Source organism: Trachemys scripta, chromosome 11, assembly GCF_013100865.1.
Source record: "Trachemys scripta elegans isolate TJP31775 chromosome 11, CAS_Tse_1.0, whole genome shotgun sequence".
Classification (NCBI taxonomy): Eukaryota; Metazoa; Chordata; order Testudines; family Emydidae; genus Trachemys; species Trachemys scripta.
In genome coordinates, this window is record NC_048308.1 from 72,027,612 (window position 1) to 72,054,164 (window position 26,553).

Here is a 26,553-nt window from a genome sequence, read left to right on the forward strand (position 1 = left end):
ATTCAGGAAGTCAGACTAGATGAGCACAATATCACTTTCTGGCCTTAGAATTTGACTCTTTAAACTCTATAGTGAAAGGAGAAGTGAAGGCTATTTAGTGCGAGTGATGGGCCAATCTCAATGGTTTTGGAGTTGGTTCAATTTGGACAAACACCCAAGAGTTCAGACGATATAATGTTTAGATAACATGACCTAGAGAGAGAGGGTAAAAAATGGTCATATTTAGTCTTGAGAAAAGAAGACCTAGGGGGGATCTGATAACAATTTTCAAATATGTCAAGGGCTGTTATAAAGAGGATGGTGATCAATTGTTCTCCATGTCCACTGGAGGTAGGACAAGAAGTAATTGGTTTAATCTGCAGCAAGGGAAATTTAGGTTAGATATTAGGAACAACTTTCTTATGCTAAGGATATATAAGTACTGGAATAGATTACCATGGGAGGTAATCTGTCCTTGGATGTTTTAACAATAGGTTAGAGAAACTCTGTCAGGGATGGTGTAGGTTTGCTTGGTCCTGCCTCAGCTCATGTAGGATGGTGTAGATGACCTCTTGAGGTCTCTTGCAGCCCTACATTCCTAGGATTCTGTGCTTATCTGAATTATCCAGACTTATTAGGGTGGGAATTAGAACATAAGAATGGCCATACTGGGTCAGACCAAAGGTCCATCTAGCCAAGTATCCTGTCTTCTGACAGTGGCCAGTGCCAGGTGCTTCAGAGGGAATGAACAGAACAGGTAATCATCAAGTGATCCATCCCCTGTTGCCCATTCCCAGCTTCTGGCAAAAAGAACATCTCTGCCCATCCTGGCTAATAGCCATTGATGGACTGATCATCCATTAACGTATCTAGTTCTAATTCTGCAGGGACAGGCTTGTTGGTGGGATGCTTCTGGTCAGGTTCTAAACAAGGTGAAGATGGGTCTTCCCACAGTACTTCAGCATTCTGCTTCCAGTCCCATCACACAGGAGGATACAGGAAGGTTAAAGGGCCAGTGAAGTGAAAAGTGATGGCGGGGAGTAAGGGAGAGGTTAAAGTGGGGTTCATAAAAAAGATCCAGTAACTAGAAGTTGGAACCAGACAAATTCAAAGTAGAAATAAGGTGCAAACCATTAATAGTGAGAGTGATTAACTACTGAAACAACTTAGCTAAGGGGGCAGTGGATTCTCCATTGGATGAAATCAAGTCTGGATCTCTTAAAAATTAATTCTAGTTCAACCACAGGTAATTGAGAGTGACTCAGAATCGCAGGAATTCTGTGATCTGTGTCATGCAGGGAGTCAAACTAGATTATTGTAATGATCCCCTCTGGCTTTAAAATCTATTGGTGAAATCCTGATCCCAATAAAGTCAGTGGAAGTTTTGCCATTGACGTCAGTGGGCCCATAATTTCATCCTCTGAATCTATCAATCTACACTGCAAAGCGCCTGTTAAAATGGTTAGTGTCAATTCAACAGATGATGCTGTTTTATTCACAGTTGAATGGCCAGCCCTGCCACCCCAGCCTGGGCTCAGAAAGCCAACCTGGGTTCTTTCTTCCTTGCCCGTCAGCACCACCCATAGAGTCTACTCACCCTGCATTACACCTGTGCTCTCTGAAGGCTCCACTTGGTGAGGACAGGGCATCACTTGTGGCTCACATTGCACAATGTCTGGTCATGATGATGTGGAAAGAAGGCTTGTCTGAATGAAGCTGCAGCACTGACAGTTAAACAACCCAACTCTTGCATGTAAATCAGGTTTACCCTTTTTAGTCACTTTCCATGGCTGAACCTCACTTTACCCAGCTCTCCTGACTTTCACTCAGAGGCAAGATGAGAGGTGAGTTTTAGGCAAAGGTTTGGGATGATCTGATTATATCAGTGCAGGTTTTGCCCTTCCTAATTAATGGAGTGAGCAAGAACACAAGAGGGAAAGGAGGGGTGAAAATGTCACTTGGCTAAGGTACAGAGAGAAGCTGTAGGAGAAATCAAATTTTCTTTAGGAAGTAGAGAGAGAGGAGAGAGACTTCTTTGAGGTTAGATCAAGAGTAGTCCCACAACTGTCGTGGTGGAGTAATGCATTGCTCCATGCTAGAGGGAGTGCCATAAAGGAACTGTGACTCTCACTGGGCACCCCTCTGAGTCCCAGCATCTGTGCTGTGAAAGGGGAGGAGCATGCTTCATTGGCCCTATCCCAATCATGCACCTTCCCTCCTGCCCAGGCAGCCTGGGGGCGGAGCCATGCCTCGTGCACCTCTCCACACCCACCTGCACATGGAAAGGAAGCAAATCCCATAAAGCCTGCTATCCTCACACAGCTGGCTTCCTGGTCTGGGCAAGCACAGCATGCCTGGGCTGTGTAATTGAGGGGGAAAGTTTTACCCTCCTCTTCGCCCCCGCCTGACTGCATAGGTTACAATCTCACTCTCCTTAAACTCTGTTGAAAGAAACTTTAAAAGAAGGGGCACTGGCAACAGGAAAGGAGGGTGGGAATAGATGGGTGAGTGGGTGAGTTAAACACATGAGCCAAGAATGCAGCCTCAAGATTTCAAGGGTACAGCTTAGCTGCTTGGCAAGACCTGACCCCTCCTGATCCGAGCAATGAAAAGCAACTTCCTGTCCATAAACAGGAACAAAAGCTTGGATGGGTCTTCAAAGTGATGAGTTATGTTGAAAATATGTTTCAGAACACTTTGAATGTTCCTGTAAACTGGAGGGAAACAATTGTTCATGGCGCTTTGGCATCCCAGGAGAGTTTATAAATAACCGCTACAGGTCTGCATGAGTTACTTGTGCTGTGAGAGAAATGCACAGAGGGAGGAGGGGGGAAATCTGCTCAAAGAAGAAACCTGGGGAACCACGTTATTTATAAAGGTTTAAAATTAGCCTACAAAAATCTCAGTAGATACTGATGCTGCGCTGCAGGCTGCCATTTCCCTATTAGGGAAGGAAAAGGAAAAAGCATGCGGTTCCCATTGGTTCTGAAAAGTGAAAACATGTGCCAGAGCCCCGGCCAGCCGTGCTGCTTGTTATTTTAATGATAAATTTCATAATTAGTGGCAAAAAATAAAAAGAAGCTGCATGACAAGTAGAAGAACCCTCCCCCTCCTTCCCCCATGACATATGATAGACACATCAAAGAGATTTGGTGGTTTTACCACATTCACTGCTTGACAGGCCATGATGTTCCTTAGCGTGTTCACTTGGGGAAATTAAAAAGAAATAAATAAAAGTAACTAACCATGAAATTTTGATTACAAAATTAGAAAGATATAAAATGAACATGGCACACATTAAATGGATTAAAACCTGGCTATCTGATGGGTCTCAAAATGTAATTGTGAATGGGGAATCACCATGAAATGATTGTGTTTCCTGTGGGATCCTGCAGTGATTGGTTCTTGGTCCTGTGCTATTTAACGTTTTAATTAATGACCTGGAAGAAGATATAAAATCATCACTGATAAAATTTGCAGATGACACCAATATTGGGGAAGTGGTAAATAATGAAGAGGACAGGTCACTGTTACAGAGTGATCTGGATCGCTTGGTAAGCTGGCCACAAGCAAACAAGATGTGTTTTAATATGGCTAAATGTAAATGTTTACCTTTAGCAACAAAGCCTGTGGGACACACTTACAGGATGTGGGGTTCTATCCTGGGAAGCAGTGACTCTGAAAAGAATTCGGGGATGGCTCCACGGTGGATACTCAGTTGAACACGAGCTCTTGGTGCGACGCTGTGGGCAAAAGGGCTAATGCAACCCTGAGCTGCATAAACAGAGAGGTCTTGAGTAGGAATAGAAAGGCTACTTTTCCTCTGTATTTGGCAGTGATGCGACCGCTGCTGGAAAAGTATGTCCAGGTCAAGTGCCCACAATTCAAGAACGGTTTTGATAAATTGAAGAGAGTTCAGAGAAGAGCCATAAGAATGATTAAAGATTAGAAAACCTGCCTTATAATGAGAGACTCCATGAGCTCAATCTATTTAGCTTAACAAAGAGAAGGTTAAGGGGTTAGTTGATCACCGTCTACATGGGAAACAAATATTTAATAATGGGCTCTTTAGTCTAACAGAGAAAGATCAAACATGATCCAATGGCTGGAAATGGAAGCTAGGCAAATTCAGACTGAAAGTAAGGCATGTATATTTTTAACAGTGACTAATTAACCATGGAACAACTTACTGAGGGTTATGATGGATTCTCCATCATTGCCAATTTTTGAATCAAGATTGGATGTTTGTCTAAAAGATCTGCTCTAGGAATTATTTTGGGGAAGTTCTATGGCCTGTGCTAGACAAGACGGTGATCGCTATGGTCTCTTCTGGCCTTGGCATCTATGAACCGAATAAAAATGACAATTTTTTTTTCACTTAAATGATCCTTGTCTTAAATGGTGCCTGCGCTTTCCACCTGTAATCCATTTGTCACCAGTTAAATATTGTTACAACATTAACAGCCGATCTGAATGCACAAGAGCTGGGCTTTGTGCACTTATAAAGTGCAGACATCAAACTTTACTTTATTAAGTACTGGCGAATCAGAAGTGACCCCATCTATAAACTTTTACAGTTCTCTGCAGTCTTCTGATTATAGTAAAGATTTATTTGCACCTTGATATATAAAAAGAAAGAGCTTTATTAAAACCATTTGATCCCACTCCTGTGGTGAAACGGGAGAGAAGGAATATTGCAAGGAAACTAAAACTAGTAGATTTTATTTCGTTGATTTCATTTAGTAAAACAGCCATAGTTGGATTTGCTAAGGCTCATGTTCAGATATAAACAGATAGCCCCAGCATTTCATAACAGCCCATTCACATTCTCTCTACTCGTCCAAACATATTTCACATCTAATTGCATATCTACTTGGTTAGCTAGTATAACGGAAAGCACTTACAGAGTTTATTCCACAGTAGGTTGTTGGAACAGGAAGGTGATTGGGGGGCTAACCTTAGATCCATAAGGCCTGGGTTCCATTCCTTGTTATACCATAAGCTTCTTGGGGTAGGGCAAGCAGAGGCGGATTAGGAGTTTGGGCCAGAGCAAGTGGGGGTCCATCCCCGCCCCTTCCACCTGCAGTCTCCCCATCCCCCTTCCCAAGCGATCCTGCCAGGGAGCGGGGTCAGAGGCTTGCCCTGCCCCATCCACCCGGCGCTCCTGCCGGGGAGCAGGGTCGGGGCACGAAGCTTCCCCCACACCCTGGCAGGAGCGCCGGGCAGGTGGAACGGGGCAAGCCCCCATTCCTTGACCCCCGTTCTGGAGCAGGAGCACCAGGTGGGCCAAGAAGGTCAAGGCATGGGGGCACCCATTTTTCCAGGGGCCACCCAATTGGCCGGGGCCCCTGGGCATGGGCCCCATTGGCCCAGTGGCTAATCTTCCACTGAGAGCTCTGTGTTAGTTCCCTGCGTGCAAAATGGGGATTATAGTTCTTCCCTAATTTGCAGGGGTATTGTGAGACTAAAGGCACTAAAGAGAGTGAGTTGGTGGGTGCCATGTAAGTAGGATGGACAGAATTCCTCAAATTTTTTTCTACATTTTTTTCTGGAACTGTTGCAAACTGTTGCTGTGCACTGTTAAGCAGTTGTTGCATTTCATTCCAGAGATGGCTGCATTTCAGTAGGTTGTCAAGTGATTTACCCCCAGCTATATGAATGGGCCAATACCGGTGAGAAAATGGGTGGAGGTGGGGAGATACCAGAAATGTTTGATTTTTTTTCTCTGGAGAAATTCTAATATAAAAAATTTTAAGCCAAAATTGAAAATATTTCAATTTGGAAATGCTGTTTCCGTGCCTCATGAGAATTGTAGTTCAGGTGCCTCATGCTTCCATTCTCTACTATAGACTGTGTTCTGCGGTTGTACTACATTTCCCATGATGAACTACTGTCTCCCTTCTTGGAGAGAGGAGAGAGGGCATTATGGGAGTCTGTTTGTGTGGTGCCTCTTGGGAGATGTGTCCTGGCCAGGGAGTCCAGTCCATAAAGAAGAATAGGGACATGAGGCTACTGAAATACAGCTCCCATGAGGCACTGCAGCAGCCTTTCCAAACTGAATTGTGTTGGGTTTTCACTGAAGAATTTCAGTTTCGGGGAGGTTTTTTTTTTTTTTTTTTTTTTTACAAAATGTCAGTTTTCCATGCAAAATTGTGGTGCTTTCCAGGAAAATTTTTGTTTAATTTAAACCCCAATTTCCTGTTGGGAAAAATGCAAACAAACACTTATGAGAGAAAAATTTTGTCTATCCCTATTTGCAAGAGCTGCATTATTCATTCACTCTGTACAGCAGTGGAGGAAAGTATGTGGATCCTGAGAAGATTGTGTGTATGTACAGCACCTAGCACAATGGGGCCCCAATTCCACCTGTGTCCTCCAGGTACCATTCTAATGTAAATAATAATTAATAACAACAAGCAGGAAGGAGGAAAATATGGGAATCCAGGAAGGTCTTAAAAATGGGAATTGAAACACTCACCTTCAGGCAGAAGCCCAATGTTTCTCTTTCCTTAGGCAGAATAAGATTAAATGCATCTATTTAATGTAACTGTTTAAAACTGTTTATTTTGTTCTAAACAAGCCAGTTTATAAGTGTTATAACACACTCTAGTATTTTCACTTATCAGCCCAAGATGAGAGTACTTGATGCTGACTTATGAATGTTGTCAAGTATCAGAGGGGTAGTCATGTTAGTCTGGATCTGTAAAAAGCGACAAAGAGTCCTGTGGCATCTTGTAGACTAACAGATGTATTGGAGCATAAGCTTTTGTGGGGCTTTTGTGGGTGAATACCCACATGCATCTGACGAAAAAACCTGATGAGGTTCAACAAGGACAAGTGCAGAGTCCTGCACTTAGGACGGAAGAATCCCATGCACTGCTACAGACTAGGGACCGAATGGCTAGGTAGCAGTTCTGCTGAAAAAGACCTAGGGGTCACAGTGGACGAGAAGCTGGATATGAGTCAACAGTGTGCTCTTGTTGCCAAGAAGGCTAACGGCATTTTGGGCTGTATAAGTAGGGGCATTGCCAGCAGATCGAGGAATGTGATCGTTCCCCTTTATTCGACATTGGTGAGGCCTCATCTGGAATACTGTGTCCAGTTTTGGGCCCCACACTACAAGAAGGATGTGGAAAAATTGGAAAGAGTCCAGCGGAGGGCAACAAAAATGATTAGGGGTCTGGAGCACATGACTTATGAGGAGAGGCTGAGAGAACTGGGATTGTTTAGTCTCCAGAAGAGAAGAATGAGGGGGGATTTGATAGCAGCCTTCAACTACCTGAAGGGGGGTTCCAAAGAGGATGGAGCTCGGCTGTTCTCAGTGGTGGCAGATGACAGAACAAGGAGCAATGGTCTCAAGTTGCAGTGGGGGAGGTCCAGGTTGGATATCAGGAAAAACTATTTCACTAGGAGGGTGGTGAAACACTGGAATGCGTTACCTAGGGAGGTGGTGGAGTCTCCTTCCTTGGAGGTTTTTAAGGCCCGGCTTGACAAAGCCCTGGCTGGGATGATTTAGCTGGGAATTGGTCCTGCTTTGAGCAGGGGGTTGGACTAGATGACCTCTTGAGGTCCCTTCCAACTCTGATATTCTATGATTCTATGATTCTATGAAGTGGGTATTCCCCCATAAAAGCTTATGCTCCAATAAAGGTGCCATAGGACTCTTTCTGACTTATGAATGCAGCCCATTATGGATTTTTGCGTATTTTGAATATAACCACAATCATCAAGGGAAAAAAAACGTTTTCTATTTTTTCCTCTTGTTAATTTCTAAAAAACATGATCCCATGCATTATTATTATTTGTAACTATTCATATTTTGTTTATAGCAGTGTATAGAGCTAAGCATGTATATAAGTCTTTGCAGGATCAGGGCCTAAATAGACAAGACAGACCAAAAGTGCGAGAATGGAATTATTACTTTTATTGTAATGTGTAGGAGCCTTACTTATGAACCAAGTCCCACTGTGCAAGGTGCTGTACAAACACAGAACAAAAAGGCTCTCCCTGCCCCAAAGAGCTAACATATTATCGTTTTTAGATTTTCAAGAACTTCATTACCATTGGGAAGGATGTTATACTGGCAGCACTAGAAAATTAATTTCTCTAATTAGTCATTTAACAGGTACGGCAAAAGGAATGTTAGCGCAAGCCTCACAAATGAGTCCTTCCTGCTTCATCCCTGAGCAAAAGGGACACCGCCATAGGGGCACATGGTCTCCACTACAGCTAAGTGAACCTTTCATAACAACCCCCAAACCTGATTTCAGTGTTTGCTACGAACCTGTCATTTGGCTCAAGTTTGCCAAAAGGTTTGTGAACCTTGGCAAACCTTTCTGTGAACCTGGTCCTCCGCAGGGAGGAATTTATAGTCTTGGACAGAAATCACGCAGAGCTCAGCAATTTCAAATAGTGTTCACCCCCAAACCCACTAGCCTTCTATGGCTTTGGCTGAGTTTTTCTTGAGTTTCTCAGTTAGTGTTCACTCCACTTTATCTGGGAGCAGAATCGTTGGTGTTACTTGAGTTCTTCTTTTTCTTTCTGAGATCTGGCTGTTGGAGAGACTTTGGGGTGTTTTGTTTGCTTTTTAATGCTATATTACCCGTTTCTCAGCAGATGAGTTTAAAGTGCTGAGGTTTTCAAAAATTTGCTGTGTTTTTGGATTGTAGCCTTGATAACAATGATGCATATAAAAGACCAAAAGGAAACAAGTAATAACAAGTCTTGTTGCCATAACAAAGGGTGACAAAATACTTCAGAATGTTTAAGAGGGTTTTTTTGCTATTCTTATTAATCTCTCAACCATATCTGCTGAGGCAGAAAAAAAAGGAATTTTGTTATTTATTCATGTATTGTTTTGAAACAGTCTCAAGAGGTGAGGAAAGGAGGGCTCTCTTCCCCCAAGGGCTCACAGTCTAATGATTAAACTCTGTTCATGTGGAAGCCAACTAGAGGTGTGTGCATGCAACAGACAGAATAATCAAACCTACCAAACCCGATTGTGGCCTTAGTTAAATGGGTCTAACTCCCAGAGTGTCAACTGGAAGAGTGTCTTATGGTGAAGGCTGCAGGATGGATTTGGGCAGTCAGTGTCTACCATCGGCAAGATTATCGCACCACCACAGCTTTTTGCTCCCACGTGATCACCAGCCATATAGAGGCATTCCTTGGTAAATGTGTTCTTCATTTGCTGGTCTTCTATCCTAATGACACGTCCGTACCATGAAAGCTGCTGAAACCACACCAATGCTGATGGAGGCAGTTGCTAGGTTTGGCTACAAATATCCTCATTGTAGATCTTGTCCTGCCATTTAATGTGGCTTAGCACAATGGGGCCCTGTACTGTAAAAAAGACAATAAAGAAGCATAGTAATGGCATTTACAATCATGTAATTCAGGGCAAAATTGGCCCATAGATTGATCACTAGCTTCTTAAACACAGTTACTGTGTATTGCATCAGTAATGAGTTAAGATAAACCTGAGATGGAAATTACTTCAGTATGTAAATTATTTGGAAAATTCTATCTGTAAAAGTCTTTGCGGGTCTGGATGGTAGAGGGGGCAAGTGTGTGTTTGGGCAGAAAAGCTAAAAGAATGAGAAAATACAAATGGCTCTCACACCGCTCAGAGCTTTTGACAGCAGCAGCTTCACAAAAATATGAGAGGCTACAGAATGAAGTATCAGCTGGGCAATAGACTTGCGGTTATCTTACACCATTCAGCATAAATCATCTACAGTGTTTCTAGGAAGTATAAAATAAGACTAAAGCACAAATCCAAAGAACCATTTTTAGTAATACAGGAATGGCCAGACTGGATCAGAGCCGAGATCCATCTAATCCAGTATCTTGTCTCTGAGAGTGGCCAGCACTAGGCCCTTCAGAGGGAGGTGTAGCAGATGTGGGACAATCTGCTCCTCAGATCCCATCCAGGTCAATTACAGAATAGCTGTAGTGGAGCATATTGCTTGTTAAAGGTGTTAAGGGTAGACATTTTCAGCATATGCATGGAATTATTGTTGTACCTCAATGGGCCATCATGAGGCTTTGTGTCACCAAAGAGGTGCAATAGGGATGGAATGTATCTGCACCTGCCAAGTTTGAGAATTCTCCCAGTGGCATAAAGGCAGCAGAACCAGCTTCGATACAATCTGTCCGCCCACGTGCACTCTGGCATCACACGTGTGTTGGTGGCAGGATGGTGCATGAAGAGGATAAGAAAGGAGCAGAGCTATGCTATACCAATTCACAGCTGGAGGATGTTCCCTTAGGGACCATAGTCAGCTGGCATGTTAGACTGCTCTGACTTATGTTGGAACTTGGCCATGGTAGCTGAGAATCAGAGAGCCCTCTCACCATTCCTCCTTTACTGATCAGATCTCAGTGCATGCAAGAATCAGGCCACGTATTCATAGTGTTTTCTCTTTGCAGAGAATGTGTTTGTTTATAACCATTTTTATGTCAGTGTCAGTTCTGGTGCCCCATGTCGGAATTCCCAGTAGAGACTCAGGATCATATAGCAAACAACTGCCAACTCTTAGCAGTGAGCCCTGTAAATGTGCCTTGAGGCCCATTGGTAGGTCCAGACAAGGAAGCGTGCATTGTCATGACCTGTTCCATATTCTCCAATCCCAAGAGCTTCCTGGAGGAAAACTCACCCCACAAGACCCAGCTCTCTACTTTTTTCCATTCAAGCCCAGAAAACGTGGTACAGCACGTGCACTGAAAAGCAGTTGCACAATAGCACTAAGCACAGCGTTTAAAAAGGGCTTTGTCCTGCTAATCTTCAAAGCAAAAATTTGGTCGGAGCCATCTGATGCCGTGGCACAGATTGGTGTCTGCTCAGGAAGACGGGGCAGTTGTTGGCTGTAGTACCAAAAAAAAAAAAATTTTTTCAAAGATTTTATAGTCCAAAAAATAATGGCTCTCTTTCTCTTTTCCAAGCATATTAGTGCAACAGCCACTAATAATCATTTCATATTAATGACTGTTTTCTCTTGAACCGAAGACAATCAGCTGAAAAAGAGTTGAAAGAGAAGTTTATTAAAATAATAAAAAAAGCAATTTCCAGACAATATATGCAGTTTTGTTTCCAGTTTTTGTTGTTTTTTGAGGGTTTGTATTTTTTTGTTGTTGTTGTTGTTAATGAAACTCTCAGTGACCTAACAGTCCTTTTAAAAGACAGCTGCATGGAATAAAACCCAGGCAATTAATTGCTCTAGCATTGTTTGTACAGCAGGATCTCGCCTTCATTTCTCCCGATTCACTATTTCCCCATATTCTCTACACACGCCACCACCACCAAGGAGAAGAGCGGAACAGGTAAGGGCTTGCCTGAAGGCCTTAAGGGGCCAGCCTAGAACTCTGCCTACAGCTGGGTTTCTCATCCCCAACAAGACTCCAGGAGAACGTGGGGTTAGGAAGGATTTCCCCCCCGCATCAGATTGGCTTTGATCTTGGGGGGATTTCACCTTCCTCTGCGAGGGGGGCACAGGTCACTTGCTAGGATTATCTGGGTATATCTCACTTAATCAGTTCCTGCTGTTGTGGGGGCCATGAGCACTGGTGCACCTTGGTCCCTCCTATTCTCTGCCTGTAGCACATCATAGTCTAGTCTCCTAAGGGCTCTAATACTTTGGACTGATTCTGAGAGAGGGGTTTGGTGTGGAAGTGGCTGGGTGGTATTTAGTGCCCTGGGCTATACAGGAGGTCAAACTAGTCGATCTGGTGGGCACTTCTGGCCTTAAATTCTGTGACTATGAGACTCATGCAGAGTGGGAGATTAACAGAACCAAAGAAATTTGGGGTTGTTTATATTTGACATCTGAGGTTTGAATGTTTAGGTTACACTCAGGTCATAGCTGCAAGTTTTACTCCCAACCCTGAGGACTAGAAACTAAATGGAAGCCATATTCTTTAAAAAAAAAAACAAAAAACATGGTTTCTGGAGCTGGGGCTTTACGCAAAATACCAGCTATTGCGAGATGTGGGATAAAGATGCAAGTGTTGGCAACTCAGAAAATAAGAACCAACTGAACTTGCCCACACCACAACTAGATCCAGCTGGTTTCACTTCCTGGCGTAGGCCACAGCCAAGTCTCTTAAAGGTGCAGTTCACTACACGGGGTAACCTGCAAAGCATGGTTTATAATGGCTTTGCCTGTTTAATTGAGGAGTTTGGTGCAGCTACCTCAGTGGCCATGACTGGGGCAAAAGATCTAATATTTTCAACACAAACCTTGTTTGGCTTGTATGTTTTGTGCAGGTCTCAGCACTTCCTAGTACTGACCTGGAAGTAAAGGTGGTCGGCTAAGTACAGTGCAGCTGGCCTGGCAGGGTTTCCACCCAAACTAGAAGTACAAATAGCCAGTGATAAGCAAACCTCAAAAGATCCAGAGTTTGGGATTTGTTTTGGTGCTTTTCTGAAATCTCTGAACTTCCTGAGACTGCAAAATGGGATTGGAAATCTCACAAGGACAGGCTTTTTCACAGTGTTTCTAGCACTTCCAGTTCCCATCCTTGTGCAGTATAGTAATGACTCACGAGTCAAGTTCTCAGATACAGCCCTTTATTAGCTGCACAATCATTCAGCTCAGGGTGATCTGCTCAGGCCTCAGGAAATATCCCGTTCAAACTGGACATGCTCAGTGGCTTAACAAGTGTTGACAAAGTCATTCCCATACTGGCCTCACTCATCACACCCAGACTTGGAACCCTGTGCCTACAATGTATGTGTCTAGGGAAAGGGGCTGTGCCTTTTTGCATGGCTGTAATGCACCCGGTGCATTGTGGGCACTATACAAATTATAAATAGTAACTGTAATATTTACTAGTACTAATCCTTATATCCCCCTTGAAGCTACTTTAATTCACTAGGCATTGGACTGGGCCCCTAGTAAGGTAGAGTCTATTTCTGTCCCGTATGGATCTGGTTGGGTTTCTCAGGTTAGTGTGACTCATCCCCAGCTGATTATTTTGTGGCTTCAGCCAGGCTGTTTTCAGTAACAATTTCGTGTTTGGGGCCAGAATGTACAAACAAGTCAGGGCAGCGAGGAGCCACACAGTCCCAGGTGGAGCTCCGGTGGGAGACGAGAGCCTCCTCAAGGGAAGAAAGGGGGATATCAGGCCCAAGGGTGAGCTGCTTCTGGGCAGAGGAGGTGAAGCAGGGTCCCAGAGACCTTGAGGAGGTCCTCTGGGGACCTGGTCTTTCTACCCAGCTGTCTCCTCAAGGATGAGTAAGGTGGATGAGTGGGTATGGGCAGCAGGGGTTGAGTGACTGTAACTGGGTGGGTGACAGGTCAATGGCATGAAGGGGCTGAGATTGTTTGTGACAGCCACTATCTTGGCCAATGCTGGGGATTGAACCAGGGAACCCCCAAAGCTAGATGCATGCGTTTCTCCCGCTTGGTATGTCCGGTATGCCTGGAGGTGGGACATTAGAGTCAGTGACATCAGGAGAATCGCCACACTCTTTTTCAGAGACGCAGCAGTGCAACAGACAGGTAGCAGAGACCAAAGATCTGTCCCAGAGTTGGCTAGGCCTTGCCACACCAGCTTCCCTCCTGACATAGGGAATGCTTATTGCTGCAGGCGTCCCTCCAACAGAGAGACTCTGATAGTGCTGGCTCCTGCACAACTGTGGCCAGCTGTGCTTGGATGCCGGGGCTTGAAAATATGAACAAAGATTGGGAAGCATTCATGCATCGGAGAGGTGTGAGCAGCTTTGGGTCACATCCCGAGCCAAGTCTCATAAGCCTTGGGGACACTGTGAGGGGGGAGAAGGGTATGCTTCCTCCACCTGCAGGTGCTCCGTGATGTACAATGGGAGTCACTGCATCTCAGGTGCTCAGATGTCAGAGCGAGCAGCTGGGTTCCAAAAACGAGAGCAGGCTTTTGAAACGAAGCCCAGCAGCCCTGCACAGAATTCCATAGGTATCTCAAGTCCTATGCACTCAGGCAAACTTTCCAAGACTGTAAGTAATCCCAATCTCTCCTAAGAAGCATCCTCCCAATTTTGGACCATCAGACCCTGCCAAGAAACTGACTCAAGGCCAGATTGGAGCTGGCCTTTGCATGGTGCTCTCAGAGAGACTCTCTCCCATTGTGCTGCAGTGCAGGGCACAGCAATTCACAGCCTCACCTGAGTTTGACGGCTTTGCAGGGCTGGAGCTGCTTTCAGCACGGGCAGGGTCATGGCAGAACTGGCCAGTTGCAGAGTCCTGCTGAGCCGCATATTCATGCCATTCATTCCAGCTTTGCACCACCCTGAAAGAAAGGTCATTCTTTAAGGGCACCATCCTGCGTTGGCATTTTATTATTTACCACGGCACTTAGAGTTCCCAACTGAGATCATATGTGCTAGGTGCTGTACATACACATAGCAAAAAACAACTCCTGCCTGGAAGAGCTTAAACATAGACAAAATAAACTAAGGGTCTACACGTCAACCTGGAGGTGTGATTCCCAGCTGGAGGAAACATATCCGTTAGCTGTGATTCATCTAGCACAGATGTGGCCCACAGGACCATCCTGCCCGGCCCCTGAGCTCCCAGCCGGGGAGCCTAGTCCCTGGCTCCTCCCCTGCTGTCCCCCCTCCCCCGCAGCTGGCTCTGGCCAGGTGTCGCGGTTGCGAGCTCCTGCTGCTGGTAAGGGGGTGGGGAGCGGGGGAGTTGCGTAAGGGAGCAGGGAGTCCTGGGGGGCAGTCAGGGAGAACAGGCAGTTGGATGGGGTGAAGGTTCTGGGGCGCGTGGTCAGGGGATGGGGAACAGGGAGGGTTGGGAGTGGGTCCTGTCAGGGGGCGGGGATGTGGATAGGGGTTGGGAGGGCAGTCAGGGGACAGGGAGGGTTGGATAAGGGGGTGGGATCCCAGGGGGGCAGTTAGGGGCGGGGGGACCCAGGAGGTGGTGGTCAGGGGACAAGGAGCAGAGGGCGGTTGGATAGGGGGTGGGAGTGCCGGGGGGGGCTGTCAGGTGGCGGGGGCATGGATAGGGGTCAGGGCAGTCAGGGGACAGGGAGCAGGGGGGTTGGACAGGGGGCGGGGGTCCTGGGAGAGGGCAGTCAGGGGACAAGGAGCAAGGGAGTTGGATGGGTTGGGAGTTCTGAGGGGGGCAATCAGGGGGCGGGAAGTGGGAGGGGTGGATAGGGGGCAGGGGCCAGGCTGTTTGGGGAGGCATAGCCTTCCCTACCCGGACCTCCATACAGTTGCACAACCCCGATGTGGCCCTCGGCCAAAAAGTTTGCCCACCCCTGATTTAGCATGCTAAAAGTAGAGCATAGTCAAGTCCTTGAGGTCACACAGGGAGGCTGTGTGAGAGTCAGAAACTGAACCCTGTTGTCCTGAGCTCTACACAAGTACCTTCACCAGAAGATCGTCTCTTGATTTGGTCCCCCTTGAGTTTGGATAACCTGCATGGAGGGTTAAGACTCAGAGGAGAAAGGAGAGGGGAGATCAGCTCTTCAAACTCAGCGCTTGCTGACTCGTGTCAGGGTCTAAAAGATGAAGGTGGAGAGAAGACAAAGGCCCTGTTAAACTTGCACTGACATCCTACAGCAAAGCTTTTGGGCTTTGGGAAGGAGAAGAAGGGAAATATGGTCCTAATTACTTGATAACTATTCCACATTTCACAACTCACTTTAATGGCCCAAATGGATTGCTTTCAAGTGCAGTGCTAATGTTGTAGCAATATGGTGGAAATTCTCTCACAGTGGGACATGTGGTGCCAAAAAGCCCCACTCTGAGAAGAATATTATTATCTGAAATGACATTAATACGTCCAGCTATTCCCTCACGCAATCTCATGTGCAGAGGAGGCACCGCACAGTTAAAATGTCAGGGTTTCGTCAGTGTCTGGATGCAGAGTGAGCAACCACAGTAGTTTATGCTGTCTGGTTGATTCAACAGCCTACGGCAGGGGTTCCCAAACTTTTTGCTGGCACAACCCCATTTTAATTCCTCCCAGGCTCCCAGTCAGCATGGAGGACACCATTTTGAAGAGCAAATTCACACCCTCCGCGCAGCGTGACCTTGCACTCACCATATACACCTCTACCCCAATATAACCCTGTCCTCAGGAGCCAAAAATTTTTACCACGTTATAGGCGAAACCGTGTTATATTGAACTTGCTTTGATCAGCCGGAGTGTGCAGCCCTGCCCCCCTCCCCGGGGGGAGGGGGGCACTGTTTTACTGCGTTAGATCCAAATTCGTGTTATATCGGATCGCGTTATATCAGGGTAGAGGTGTATGGGAGGTCATGTCACATGGCAACTGCCATGTTGCTCTACAAAATGGCGTCGTCCTCACAGCATGACCACGTACATATGACTGTGTGAGGTCATGCGATGTGGCATGAAATGGCATTCTCTGCACACTAGGGATCACCGTGACCCCATCTGCTCATGGTGCGACCCCGTTTGGGGTCATGACCCACAGTTTGGGAACTTCTGGCCTATACAAAGTGAATCAGTACATTGTGTGGTAGGACACCATTATTACAGCTCTAGGAAGACCTTTTTTTCTTCCTCAGCTAGTGATGATGGGCCAGAGCCTCAGCTTGTGTAAATCAAAAATACTCCACTAAAGAGTCAACCTGTGTGTTGTATGGGGGCTGTACCTTTAAGGGCTGAGCTTCCCAATCAGGGAGTCTGGGCGAGGTGCTGTGAAGCTCTAGGTCAGGGATTGGCAACCTTTGGCACACAGTTAACCAGGGTAAGCACCCTGGCTGGCCAGGCCAGTTTGTTTACTTGCCGCATCTGTGGTTTGCCGCTCCAGGCCAATGGGGGCAGCGGGAAGCAGCGGCCAGCACATCCCTCGTCCTGCGCCGCTTCCCACAGCCCCCATTGGCCTGGAGTGGCGAACCGCAGCCAGTGGGAGCCGTGATCGCCCAAACCTGCGGATGCAGCAGGTAAACAAACCAGCCCGGCCAGCCAGGGTGCTTATCCTGGTGAACCACATGCCAAAGGTTGCCGATCCCTGCTCTAGGTGTTATGCACAGCCAGTGGGAACCAGACACAGACTAAAACATCGCTCTGGCATGCATCTTAAGCACTGGGGCCTAAATCCTCAAAGGTATTTAGTGTCCTAAATTCCATGGATTTCTATGGACATTAGAAACCTACATATCTCTGAGGCCTGAGGGGTTGCCAAACACTGCACCCTGGATGAATCTTGCAAGGACTTGTGGACTGCTTCCATTTCAAGCAGCTTTGTTGATTTTACATCAGCTAAAGTGTTGACCCGTTGTTTGCTGCTGCTTTCCATTGCCTTTGGTAACACTTATTTTCAGTCATTAACTGTGCAGTGTATTGATGCTTCTGTGACAAGGGCTGAGGGCTTTCATAGCTTCTGAGCACCTTACAATAATTGAAAACAAACAAATACCCATATGGGAAGCTCCATAAACAGTCACTGCTGCAGCTCACTGAGTGCCCTTAAAAATGTAATTTTTTTATTGTCTTTGTCGCAGGGAGGTGGGTAACAGGTTAACTGTTTTCCAAAGTTGGCCTGCCTAATGAGTGTCTCTGCTCTGACTTAGCTGCAGAGCTGCCAAAAAATAAATCAGAAAAGGGAAAGGAAACACATTCTTCAGGCTTCCTCTACTAATTCTTGAAAAAAATATCCCTTGTTTATCACAAAGTGCTTGTCTGTGTGAAATCTGTTAAAGGTGTAATGTTCTTTATTGCTAAGACACTGGTCTAGTCTACAGAAAAACTGGTCTTTCATATAAAGCCAAAAACTTCTTGCCTTCCCTGTGAAAGCAGTTCGTTTAGGACAGATTCATCTCTGGTGTATCTTCATTGATACCACTACAATGTGAAGATCCATTCCTTTTATGCTATTTCAGTCTGAAGTACAAGCCTTGTTCCCAGTATGATTATTTATTAGCAGCTTTAATCATGGACGAGGATGCCAGTGTGCTAGGTGCTGTACAAACACAGAACAAAAAGATCTTACCGTCTAAGACAAGAGTCAATTTAGTTGGAGATTGGTCCTGCTTTGAGCAGGGAGTTGGACTAGATGACCTCCTGAGGTCCCTTCCAACCCTGATATTCTATGATTCTATGATTCAACAGATGGGTATAGACAGGATGGAGGAGTACAAGGAAACAGTGACACAATATTGGTCAGCATGATAAGTTGTGGTATCAGTGCACCAGCACTGTCCCATTTGTGTAGGTATCACAGCAAAGGAGAGTTTTAAGGAGGGATTTGAAGGTGGATAATGAGGTTGTTTTGCAGACGGTCATAGGGAACCCCTCCATATGTAGGGGCAGCATGGGAAAAAGCTCACAAAGGGGCTTGTTTGAAAATGTAACAAGTGGGCAATGGAGGCTGACATCACGGGCCATTCCAAGGTGGGAGTTGGCAACTCACTAGTGATGATGGGAGACACTAGGTTGGATGAGAAGGGACCATGAAGGGTCCTCAAAGTGAAAATGAGTAGCTTATAGATGATGTGATGGAGAAGAGGGAGCCAGGGGTGAGGTACAAAGAGAGAGGTAACTCGGTCAAAGCTACGGGCTAGGAAAATGACCTTTGCAGCAGCATTCTGAATAGGCATGAGTGGGCTGACATTGAGTTTGTCAAGGCTCGCGAGAAGGCTGTCGCAATAATTGAGACATGGGGTAAGTGAGAAATTCCTACAATAAAATCGATGTCTCACTCTGTGACTCTGTTTCTCTGCTCTAATTTGAGTACAGAACATGTTGTCAGTGCAGATGGCCGCTTTGCTTTTTTCTGCTATGTCTGGTTTTGTACCATGCCCTGCTGAGCCTATATTGTCTTGTATAAACGGGTGTTGTGTGTTCTGAAGTAGAACTCTAGTCTTGCTAGTGAGGTGGATGAGCTCATAGACGCTAGGAAGCAACCTTTGCTAATACACTTATCTGAGTAGTATAGACCAGCATGTGTTTGATATATTTCCTCTTCCTGGAGTGAGGCCTGTGGCCTGATGTCCTAAAGCATTGGGAGCTCACTGTTGACACCTGTTGGTGAATAGGGAGAAGAGTGTCCCAGAGCTGCCTGAGAACTCCAGCTGGGCAGCGGCTCCACTGGGGAGGGAGCTCTCTGCTGCCATCTGTTGGGAAATAAGGCGAAATGACTGAGTGGGCCAGACTTATTTGCATTTCAGCTATGTGACAATTTTAGGCATTTTGGTTAAAGTACAAATAAGTTTTGAGCTTGGGGACAATAAAATGCCATTGTCCCTGTTGGGAAATGAAAGGGCAAGAGATTTTCACCAAATGTATGTGGGATCTCCTTGACCCGAAACTACAGTCAGGGGCAATTGGGTAAGCGAGCCTGAGTGGGGTAAAATAAGAGAGAGAAGGAAAAGGGGTCTGGGTTTTCTAGAGGCTGCTGAGAGTACTTCTCTGTTTGTAAGGCCTTTGCTGGAGCCACATGTGCTAATGATTTCTCTCCAAAGACTTTGTACATAAGCAGTTTTTGGGTGGCAGCCAGAGCTGTGCTGAGGCAGTTTTGAGGGAGGTGATGATGTGGGTTGGGCTGAAGCCCCAGAGAAGAGCAGCAGCCTATCTGAAGGACTTGGGTGTGGGCCTCCTGACTCACCAATCAAAGGTGAAATCACCTCAGCTGGGTCAGGTGGCAGACTCCCTAGGGCAGCCTAGGCAGCACTGCCCTTTGGGGCTGGACTTCTTGGACTCCTCCAACCCTGGACAACAAACTGTGAGTGGGGAGCTGGAGCGGAGGGAAGAGGCTAGAACGCATCAGCCAGTCAAAAATGCCAGAGGAGACTGATGTGGGGACTGTTGCTAGGACACCCTTGGGGATAGGGAAAAATCCTACCCAATAGATATGGTGAGTTTATTAACTGATGGCTTTCCCCAGATTATTCCATTGTCCCTCCTTTCACCCTTCTTAATACAGTTCTCTTTGTTTAAACCCCTGCACTCAGTGCTTGTGAATGGGGGCATATTGCCTATCCAGGGTGCCAGGGCAGTGTATGTAGTTTCCCAGGCTTCTGGGTGGGGTTTCAATCCAGTGTTACAGAATTTTTCAGAAGGAACCCTGAGAAAACTGAACCCACCCCCTCTTGCTGCCAACAACACCTGGCAGAGGGGTTATGCTGATAACAGTCACGCCACAGCAGTTCCGCTTGGAAGCACTTTTTTGTGCCTAAAATGAATGTGGTGGTAGAAAGGGGTGAATGGCTCCCGCTTCAATTTCCTTATCTATAAGCTGGGATTCACAATACGGATCAAACTGACCTGACAGATGTCCTGTGATAATTAGTTAATGTCTTGATGGTGCTCGGCACATGTAGCGTTCTGTGTATTCATGATCAGACTGAGCATGTGACACCCGTGGCTCACGTTCTGCACTGGCTGTCTGCTCATTCCTAAGTACCATCCAAGGTGCTGGTTATGGTATGAATGGACTGGGATACAGTTAAGTGAAAGATCACCAGTGTCCCATCATGGGGCTTTGATCCTTTACTTTGCTCTTCCTGTTAGTTTCTGGGATTCAAAGGCCCACAGCCAGTGGCAGAGCATCTCATTAGAGCTTGTTCTTGGGTCTAATAAAAATAATAATAATAATAAATTAGTCATTGACTAATGTCTTGTTTTGAGGGCATAAATTACGTCTGCAGACTGATCACTGCCTAATAAGGGACTTGGATGATGGTGTGCACATTGCACAATGGCTGGCCTGCCCACAGCCCATGCTGCTGTATGTTGTCTCAATCATATTTGCCAGAAATAGATACCTACAAAATGATGTTGAAACAGTGGCACTGGGAACAGGTGATCTTAGTGCTTCGTATACAGAACTGTTCACAGCAACTTGTGTCCTGTGCTACAGAAAGTGTAAGATCAACCAACAAGAGAAAGACACCATATAAATAATGAAAATATATTGATTCAGATCTCTTGCTCTTTGTAGAGATGTGACACATGGCTTTTGTTATCTGATTATTCCTCCAGAGCTTCAAGCCAAGTTTGTTCTGCTTGCTCATGAGACTCATCAGGGAGTTATCTTACCCAAATACAGTCTCAGAGATCTCTACTGGTGGCCAAGGATGGGCTCACAAGTTGAGAATGCTGTAAAATTCTGTATTACTGTGTGTGTTACAGCAGTTTTGTTAATGTATACACACAATGCTATAGCATCCACCTCCCTTGCCTGATTCTACACGGGAGAAAGCTTGTTTTGGGTACGGAGTGTCATTTCAAGGACATGCAAATGGCCCCAAACCAGTTATTGAAACTTTTTGGCCACAGTTTCATGAACAAATTTTAATTAGTTTTTCCAGCGCAAGATTTAGTTCTGTTTTTTAAAACTGTTTTCAAACTCCGAACCAATCAGGAAGCTCTGGAATTCATTTGCCACAGATTTCTTACAGAACTACTGAGCAATTCGGCATGCAGCAAACCAGATGTCTCCTGCAGAACTTCTGCATGGGAGGAATATGCAAACTAAATTAAATGTAGATGTTCTCCAAAAGCCCAATGCTGACAGAAAAGGTTCAACAAGATGCATCTCACCAGAATGTTCAACATGTAGTCTGACAAAAATAAACAATGTTCAGACATATGCTGTAAAATCCCAGAGTTCATAAACCCTAATGTGGGAAAAAAGAACTAACCGTAATGGTTAATTTCAGATTCTGAGATTCATCTCTGGCAGAGATAGACATGTTCTATTAGGTCAAAGAGCTCCTCTTTCTGCTAAAAATGTATAACCCATGCTAACCAAGTGTGACTCTTTGTCCCCCTCTACTGGCTGGAACACATATAGAGGTTTAATATCAGTTACCATCCTTTTGCTCAAGTGGTAGAGGGTCATACTTTTAGATCTGGGTTCAATCCCCATGGACGACTCAACCAGGGCCATCATTACACACAACATTAAAACTTGGCCAGCCCAGTTTTAAATGTTCCAGGCAACAAGGCTTCCACCACTTCCCACAGTTGATTATTTCACAGCCTCTTCCATGTCACCATCGGGAGACGTTTCCTAATATTGGGCTAAAATGTTCCATTTGTTTCTAGTAAAAAAACGCTCACTGCGGGGTAGGAGCTTAGGTTATGGGAGAGCTCGTTTATGAGTTCTTTGCTCTGGCTGAGCATCAATGTGGGTCCACTACAAAGCTGGCAGGGAGGTGCTCCTCACCGGCCTGACTCACCTCGGACTCAATAGGTCGGTTGTAGCCGGAATATGTAGGAGTAAGGAACTAAAGTGCTCTTTGCTCCAACATACAAAAGAATCAAGACATACACCTCATACCATCCCTCTGGTGGAAATGAGCGACTGGTCATATAGGACCATAGCAATAATTGCAATGCCTCTGGCTTTGCACGCAGCTGCACTGATGAGTGGGTGTATTAGAGGTCCCCTTTGTGCCTTGCATTTCTAGAGTGTACTACAGTAGCTTTGCTTGTGGTTCTGGGTCAGTCCCCAGTGGATCAGCCACAGCTTGCAGCCTTCGAACGCAAGACAAGTGCCAATGGCAGAGGAAGCAGCAGCACCCCAAGGGGAGTCCCTGCTACTTATATTACCAAACAGGGACCTTGCTGCGACCAGGTGTGAAGGCGCTCCAGCAGGGAAGGGGTTACAGGTTGATGGGGAGGGCTGTCACATGGCTGCATGGGGTAGCAATATGAAAGGTAAGTGGAAGCTAGTAGAAGGGAGGTTGCCTGAGATGTCTTCTCCACTCCCCAACTGGCTGAAGGCGGGTGTTTCTGAATTGATTTGCTGTAGCTGTGTGAACCTTTCATTGAGGATAAAATGAGCCCTGAGAAACAGGAACTTGCAGAGACTAACAGGTGGCTTTGTATCACTCCGTTCCTGGCTAGTGAAATTGTTCAGCTGCTTACATTTGCAGATGCTAATTCATTGCCCTCTGAAATGATTCCCAAAGTACGGTCCCAGGGGGCACCACTTCTGGCAGTGACCTCACAGTGGCATCCAGTGGAGGTGTCTGATGCTGGAATAGCCGCCTCAGAAGTTTTGCTGTCGGGGTGTCGGGACCAACCACCAAGGGGCAGCAGGCCTAGGGGAGTGGGGTGCTGGATCCAGCCCCCCAGGGATGGGAGGTCCCAGGAGACTGTTGGAGAGTGAGCCCACCCCACAGCGGCTCCTGTCCCAGCTCCCCACCCCAGCCCATTGGCTCTTGCCACAGAGTGCAGTTAGGGCCCTCCCCCCCACAATACACCTTCCTGGCCCTGAGTGGTGGTTGTTTTGGTGAGGGTAGGGGTGTTTTTCCTCATCCCCATTTTCCAGGTGGGGAAACTGAGGCACAGAGCAGGGACATGACTTGGGGAACATCAACCAGCAGCAGGGTGTACTTGAGTTGGAACTTGCATCTGAGGCCAGTGCATTATCCACTAGGCTGCACAGCTTACCTTGTCAAACATATAGCAGGGTAATTTTAACCCCTTTTAAGAGTAGCTCTCCATCATGAAGCCTTGGCACCTGCATTTCCAGTTGTTTTTTTCTCTTTATGTAATGTAGGTGCATTTCTCACCAAAGCTCATGAAAAGACAGAAAGACCAGCCTGTGCTTTGGCTGGTAGAATGGACACTTTAAGAGCCTTTTAATTAATGCTGCTTTGTTTTTAAAAGCCTTCACCCCTCTCCCTCCCATGCTGCAAATCCATTCCCCCTGTATATGCTGTTGGCTGCGAGGGGCCCGTTCGCTCCTGTGCCAGCAGCCCGGATGGCGACATATTGATGGCAGTGCACAACAGATGACATCACATGAAAGGCTGACATCAGCTGCCAACTTCAACAGATGCTCAGGGCTTGGTGGGTTTAATTTTTTTAATAACATTTTTGCAGTTATTCCCCCAATAAAAAGGATTCTGGAAACTCAGATCAGTTATTCCCAGGTTTCAAATGCTGGCTCCATCCTGTGTGCAGCTGCAAGCATAGAATTTAACCTCTTCGGTATTTCAGTGTAAAAATATGAGGCAAAGGGATGCCTGTTGTTACATAGCTTTGCTTTGGTTTTTACTTATGTGCCCAGCCCAAAAACCTGGATCTGTATGTCCCCAAGCTTAGAGCAGGGCCAAAACAGACTTTGCAGCTGGCTTCTATCCTTGTAATGGACTGAATCAAAACCCCAGATCTCAATACACTCAGGACTTTTAGAAGGTTAAGATCTGGATCAAAGTTTTTCAGTTTGGACCTCTCTTTTTTTCCCCCTCCATCTATTCTATGCAGTGCCTGCCTTTAATAAATAAATAAATAAATAAATTAATGGAGATATCCGATCTCCTAGAACTGGAAGGGACCTTGAAAGGTCATCAAGTCCAGCCCCCTGCCTTCACTAGCAGGGCCAAGCACTGTTTTTGTCCCAGACCCCTAGGTGGCCCCCTCAAGGATTGAACTCACAACCCTGGGTTTAGCAGGCCAATGCTCAAACCACTGAGCTATCCCTCCCCCCCGCCTTTAATCCTTTATAACGTATATATGAGAATTTAATGCTCATAAAATCGAGGTGCTCATGAGAGCTGGCCAGGGATTTGTTGATGAAATGGTTTGTCATCAGAAAATGCTGATTCATCCGAATCAAAACTTTTCATGGGAACATACCAGTTTTGACTAAACTTTTGTCAGGATGGAATTTCTGGTCAAATCCAGGGTATGGGACATGCTTCCCAACCAATAGTTTCTCACCTGAAGGTTTAGGACAATCCCCTTAGATACAGAAGTGCCAGGTTCTAGTTCCTGCTCTGAATTGGGTCCAATAAGGACATGAAGCTGGGTTGCTCACCTCCCAGGCAAGTGCCCTAATCACTTGAGTACTGGCTATTCTGGGGTGGAGCTTTCTCTGTTCTTTTGTGAAAAACTGCAAAACATCTCAGTTTTTGTCCCAATGCAAATCAAGAAAATGTTTGAAATCTCAAAGATTTTTACAGAACAGGGAAAACATTTCCTGCCATTTGCTTAAGTTATGTATGGGGTGCACATATTCTGGGCAGCCTTCCCCCACGCAGTTCTGTCAATGCTTCTCAGTCCCGACCTGTTACACGTCTGCTGCTGCTGCTGCTGCTGCAGAGAAGGCCAATTGGGCCAAAGATGAATGGTGGTTTTGTGACATGCACAGAAAAGATTATACTCAGGTACATAACTGTGATCTGTGAATTGAGCCAGGATTTGGATTTAAGTCTGCAGAGATACCAGGGCTCATTAACTTAGTGGACAAAGGCATAACAAGGGCCTAAGAACTAGATAAGTTCATGGAGGACAGATCCATCAATAGCTATTAGCCAGGATGGTCAAGGATGGTGTGCCTGGCCTCTGTTTGCCAGAAGCTGGGAATGGGAGACGGGATGGATCACTTGATGATTACGTGCTCTGTTCATTCCCTCCAGGGCACCTGGCGTTGGCCACTGTTGGAAGATACTGAGCTAGATGGACCTTTGGTCTGACCCAGTATGGCCGTTCTTATGTGCTTATGTTCTTAAGGCTGGAGGTTGAAACTGGCAAAGTTTAAATGGAAAGAAAGAACAGATTTTTTAACAGTGATGCTGAATTAACGATGGGAATGGATCATCAAAGGATGCAGTGGATCCTCCATCACTTAGAGTCCTTCAGTCAAGATTAGCTGTCTTCCTAAGAGACATGCTTGTGTTCAACCACAAGTTGTTGGACACAATGCAGCAATCACTAGGAGGAATTATGTGGCCTGTGTAAGGCAGCAGGGCAGATTTGATTATCATAATTGTCTCTTTTGGCTTTAAAATCTATGCAGGAAAAAATATGCTGCTCCGGGTCCCGTGTTACCCAGCGGCCGTGAAATGAAATGTGCATTCTGAGAAAATGATGGGTGTAAACATAACTCTCCTGAGGGAGGGGATTTGTGACGGGTCCGAAAGGGGAAGGCAAGAAACTTGTATCTGATGCAGTGGAGAAGGGGGAGTCAATGGAGGGACTCAAGAGGGTAATGTGACCAGAATGACAGGCCAAGAAAATGACTTTAGAATAGGGTTGTCAACATTCTATTCGGACAAAACTGAACACCCTTGCCCCGCCCCTTCTCCAAAGCCCCGCCCTGCTCACCGCCATCTCCCCTCCCTCTGTGGCTCACTCGCTCATTTTCACCGGGCTGGGGAGGGTCCCTTTTCAACCGAGTGGTCTAAAGTTTAGAAGCAACTGAGTTAGGTGTGCTTCAAATGTTCACATTATGACTTTTTGTGGTAAATGGTTACATTCTATATGCTTCTAAAGTAGACCCGAAAGCTCAGAGTGAGTCAGTTCAACACCATGGCTGGGGTATTTTGTCTCCTGCAGGAATCTGTAATGGTTTGTGACAGTCTTTCTGGCTTTCTGTTTTTAAAAAAAAAAAAAAAAAAAAAAGTAAAGTATGCTAGGCCCAGGCCTTTTAGACTTGATCCTGGAGTGAATTGTAAGAAAAATAAATTCACTTAGGCCTGGTCTACACTAGGAAGTTATGTCGAATTTAGCAGCGTTAAATCGAATTAACTCTGCACCCGTCCACACAACAAAGCTATTTAGTTCGACATAGAGGTCTCTTAAATTCGACTTCTGTACTCCTACCCAACGAGGGGAGTAGCGCTAAATTCGACATGGCCATGTCGAATTAGGGTAG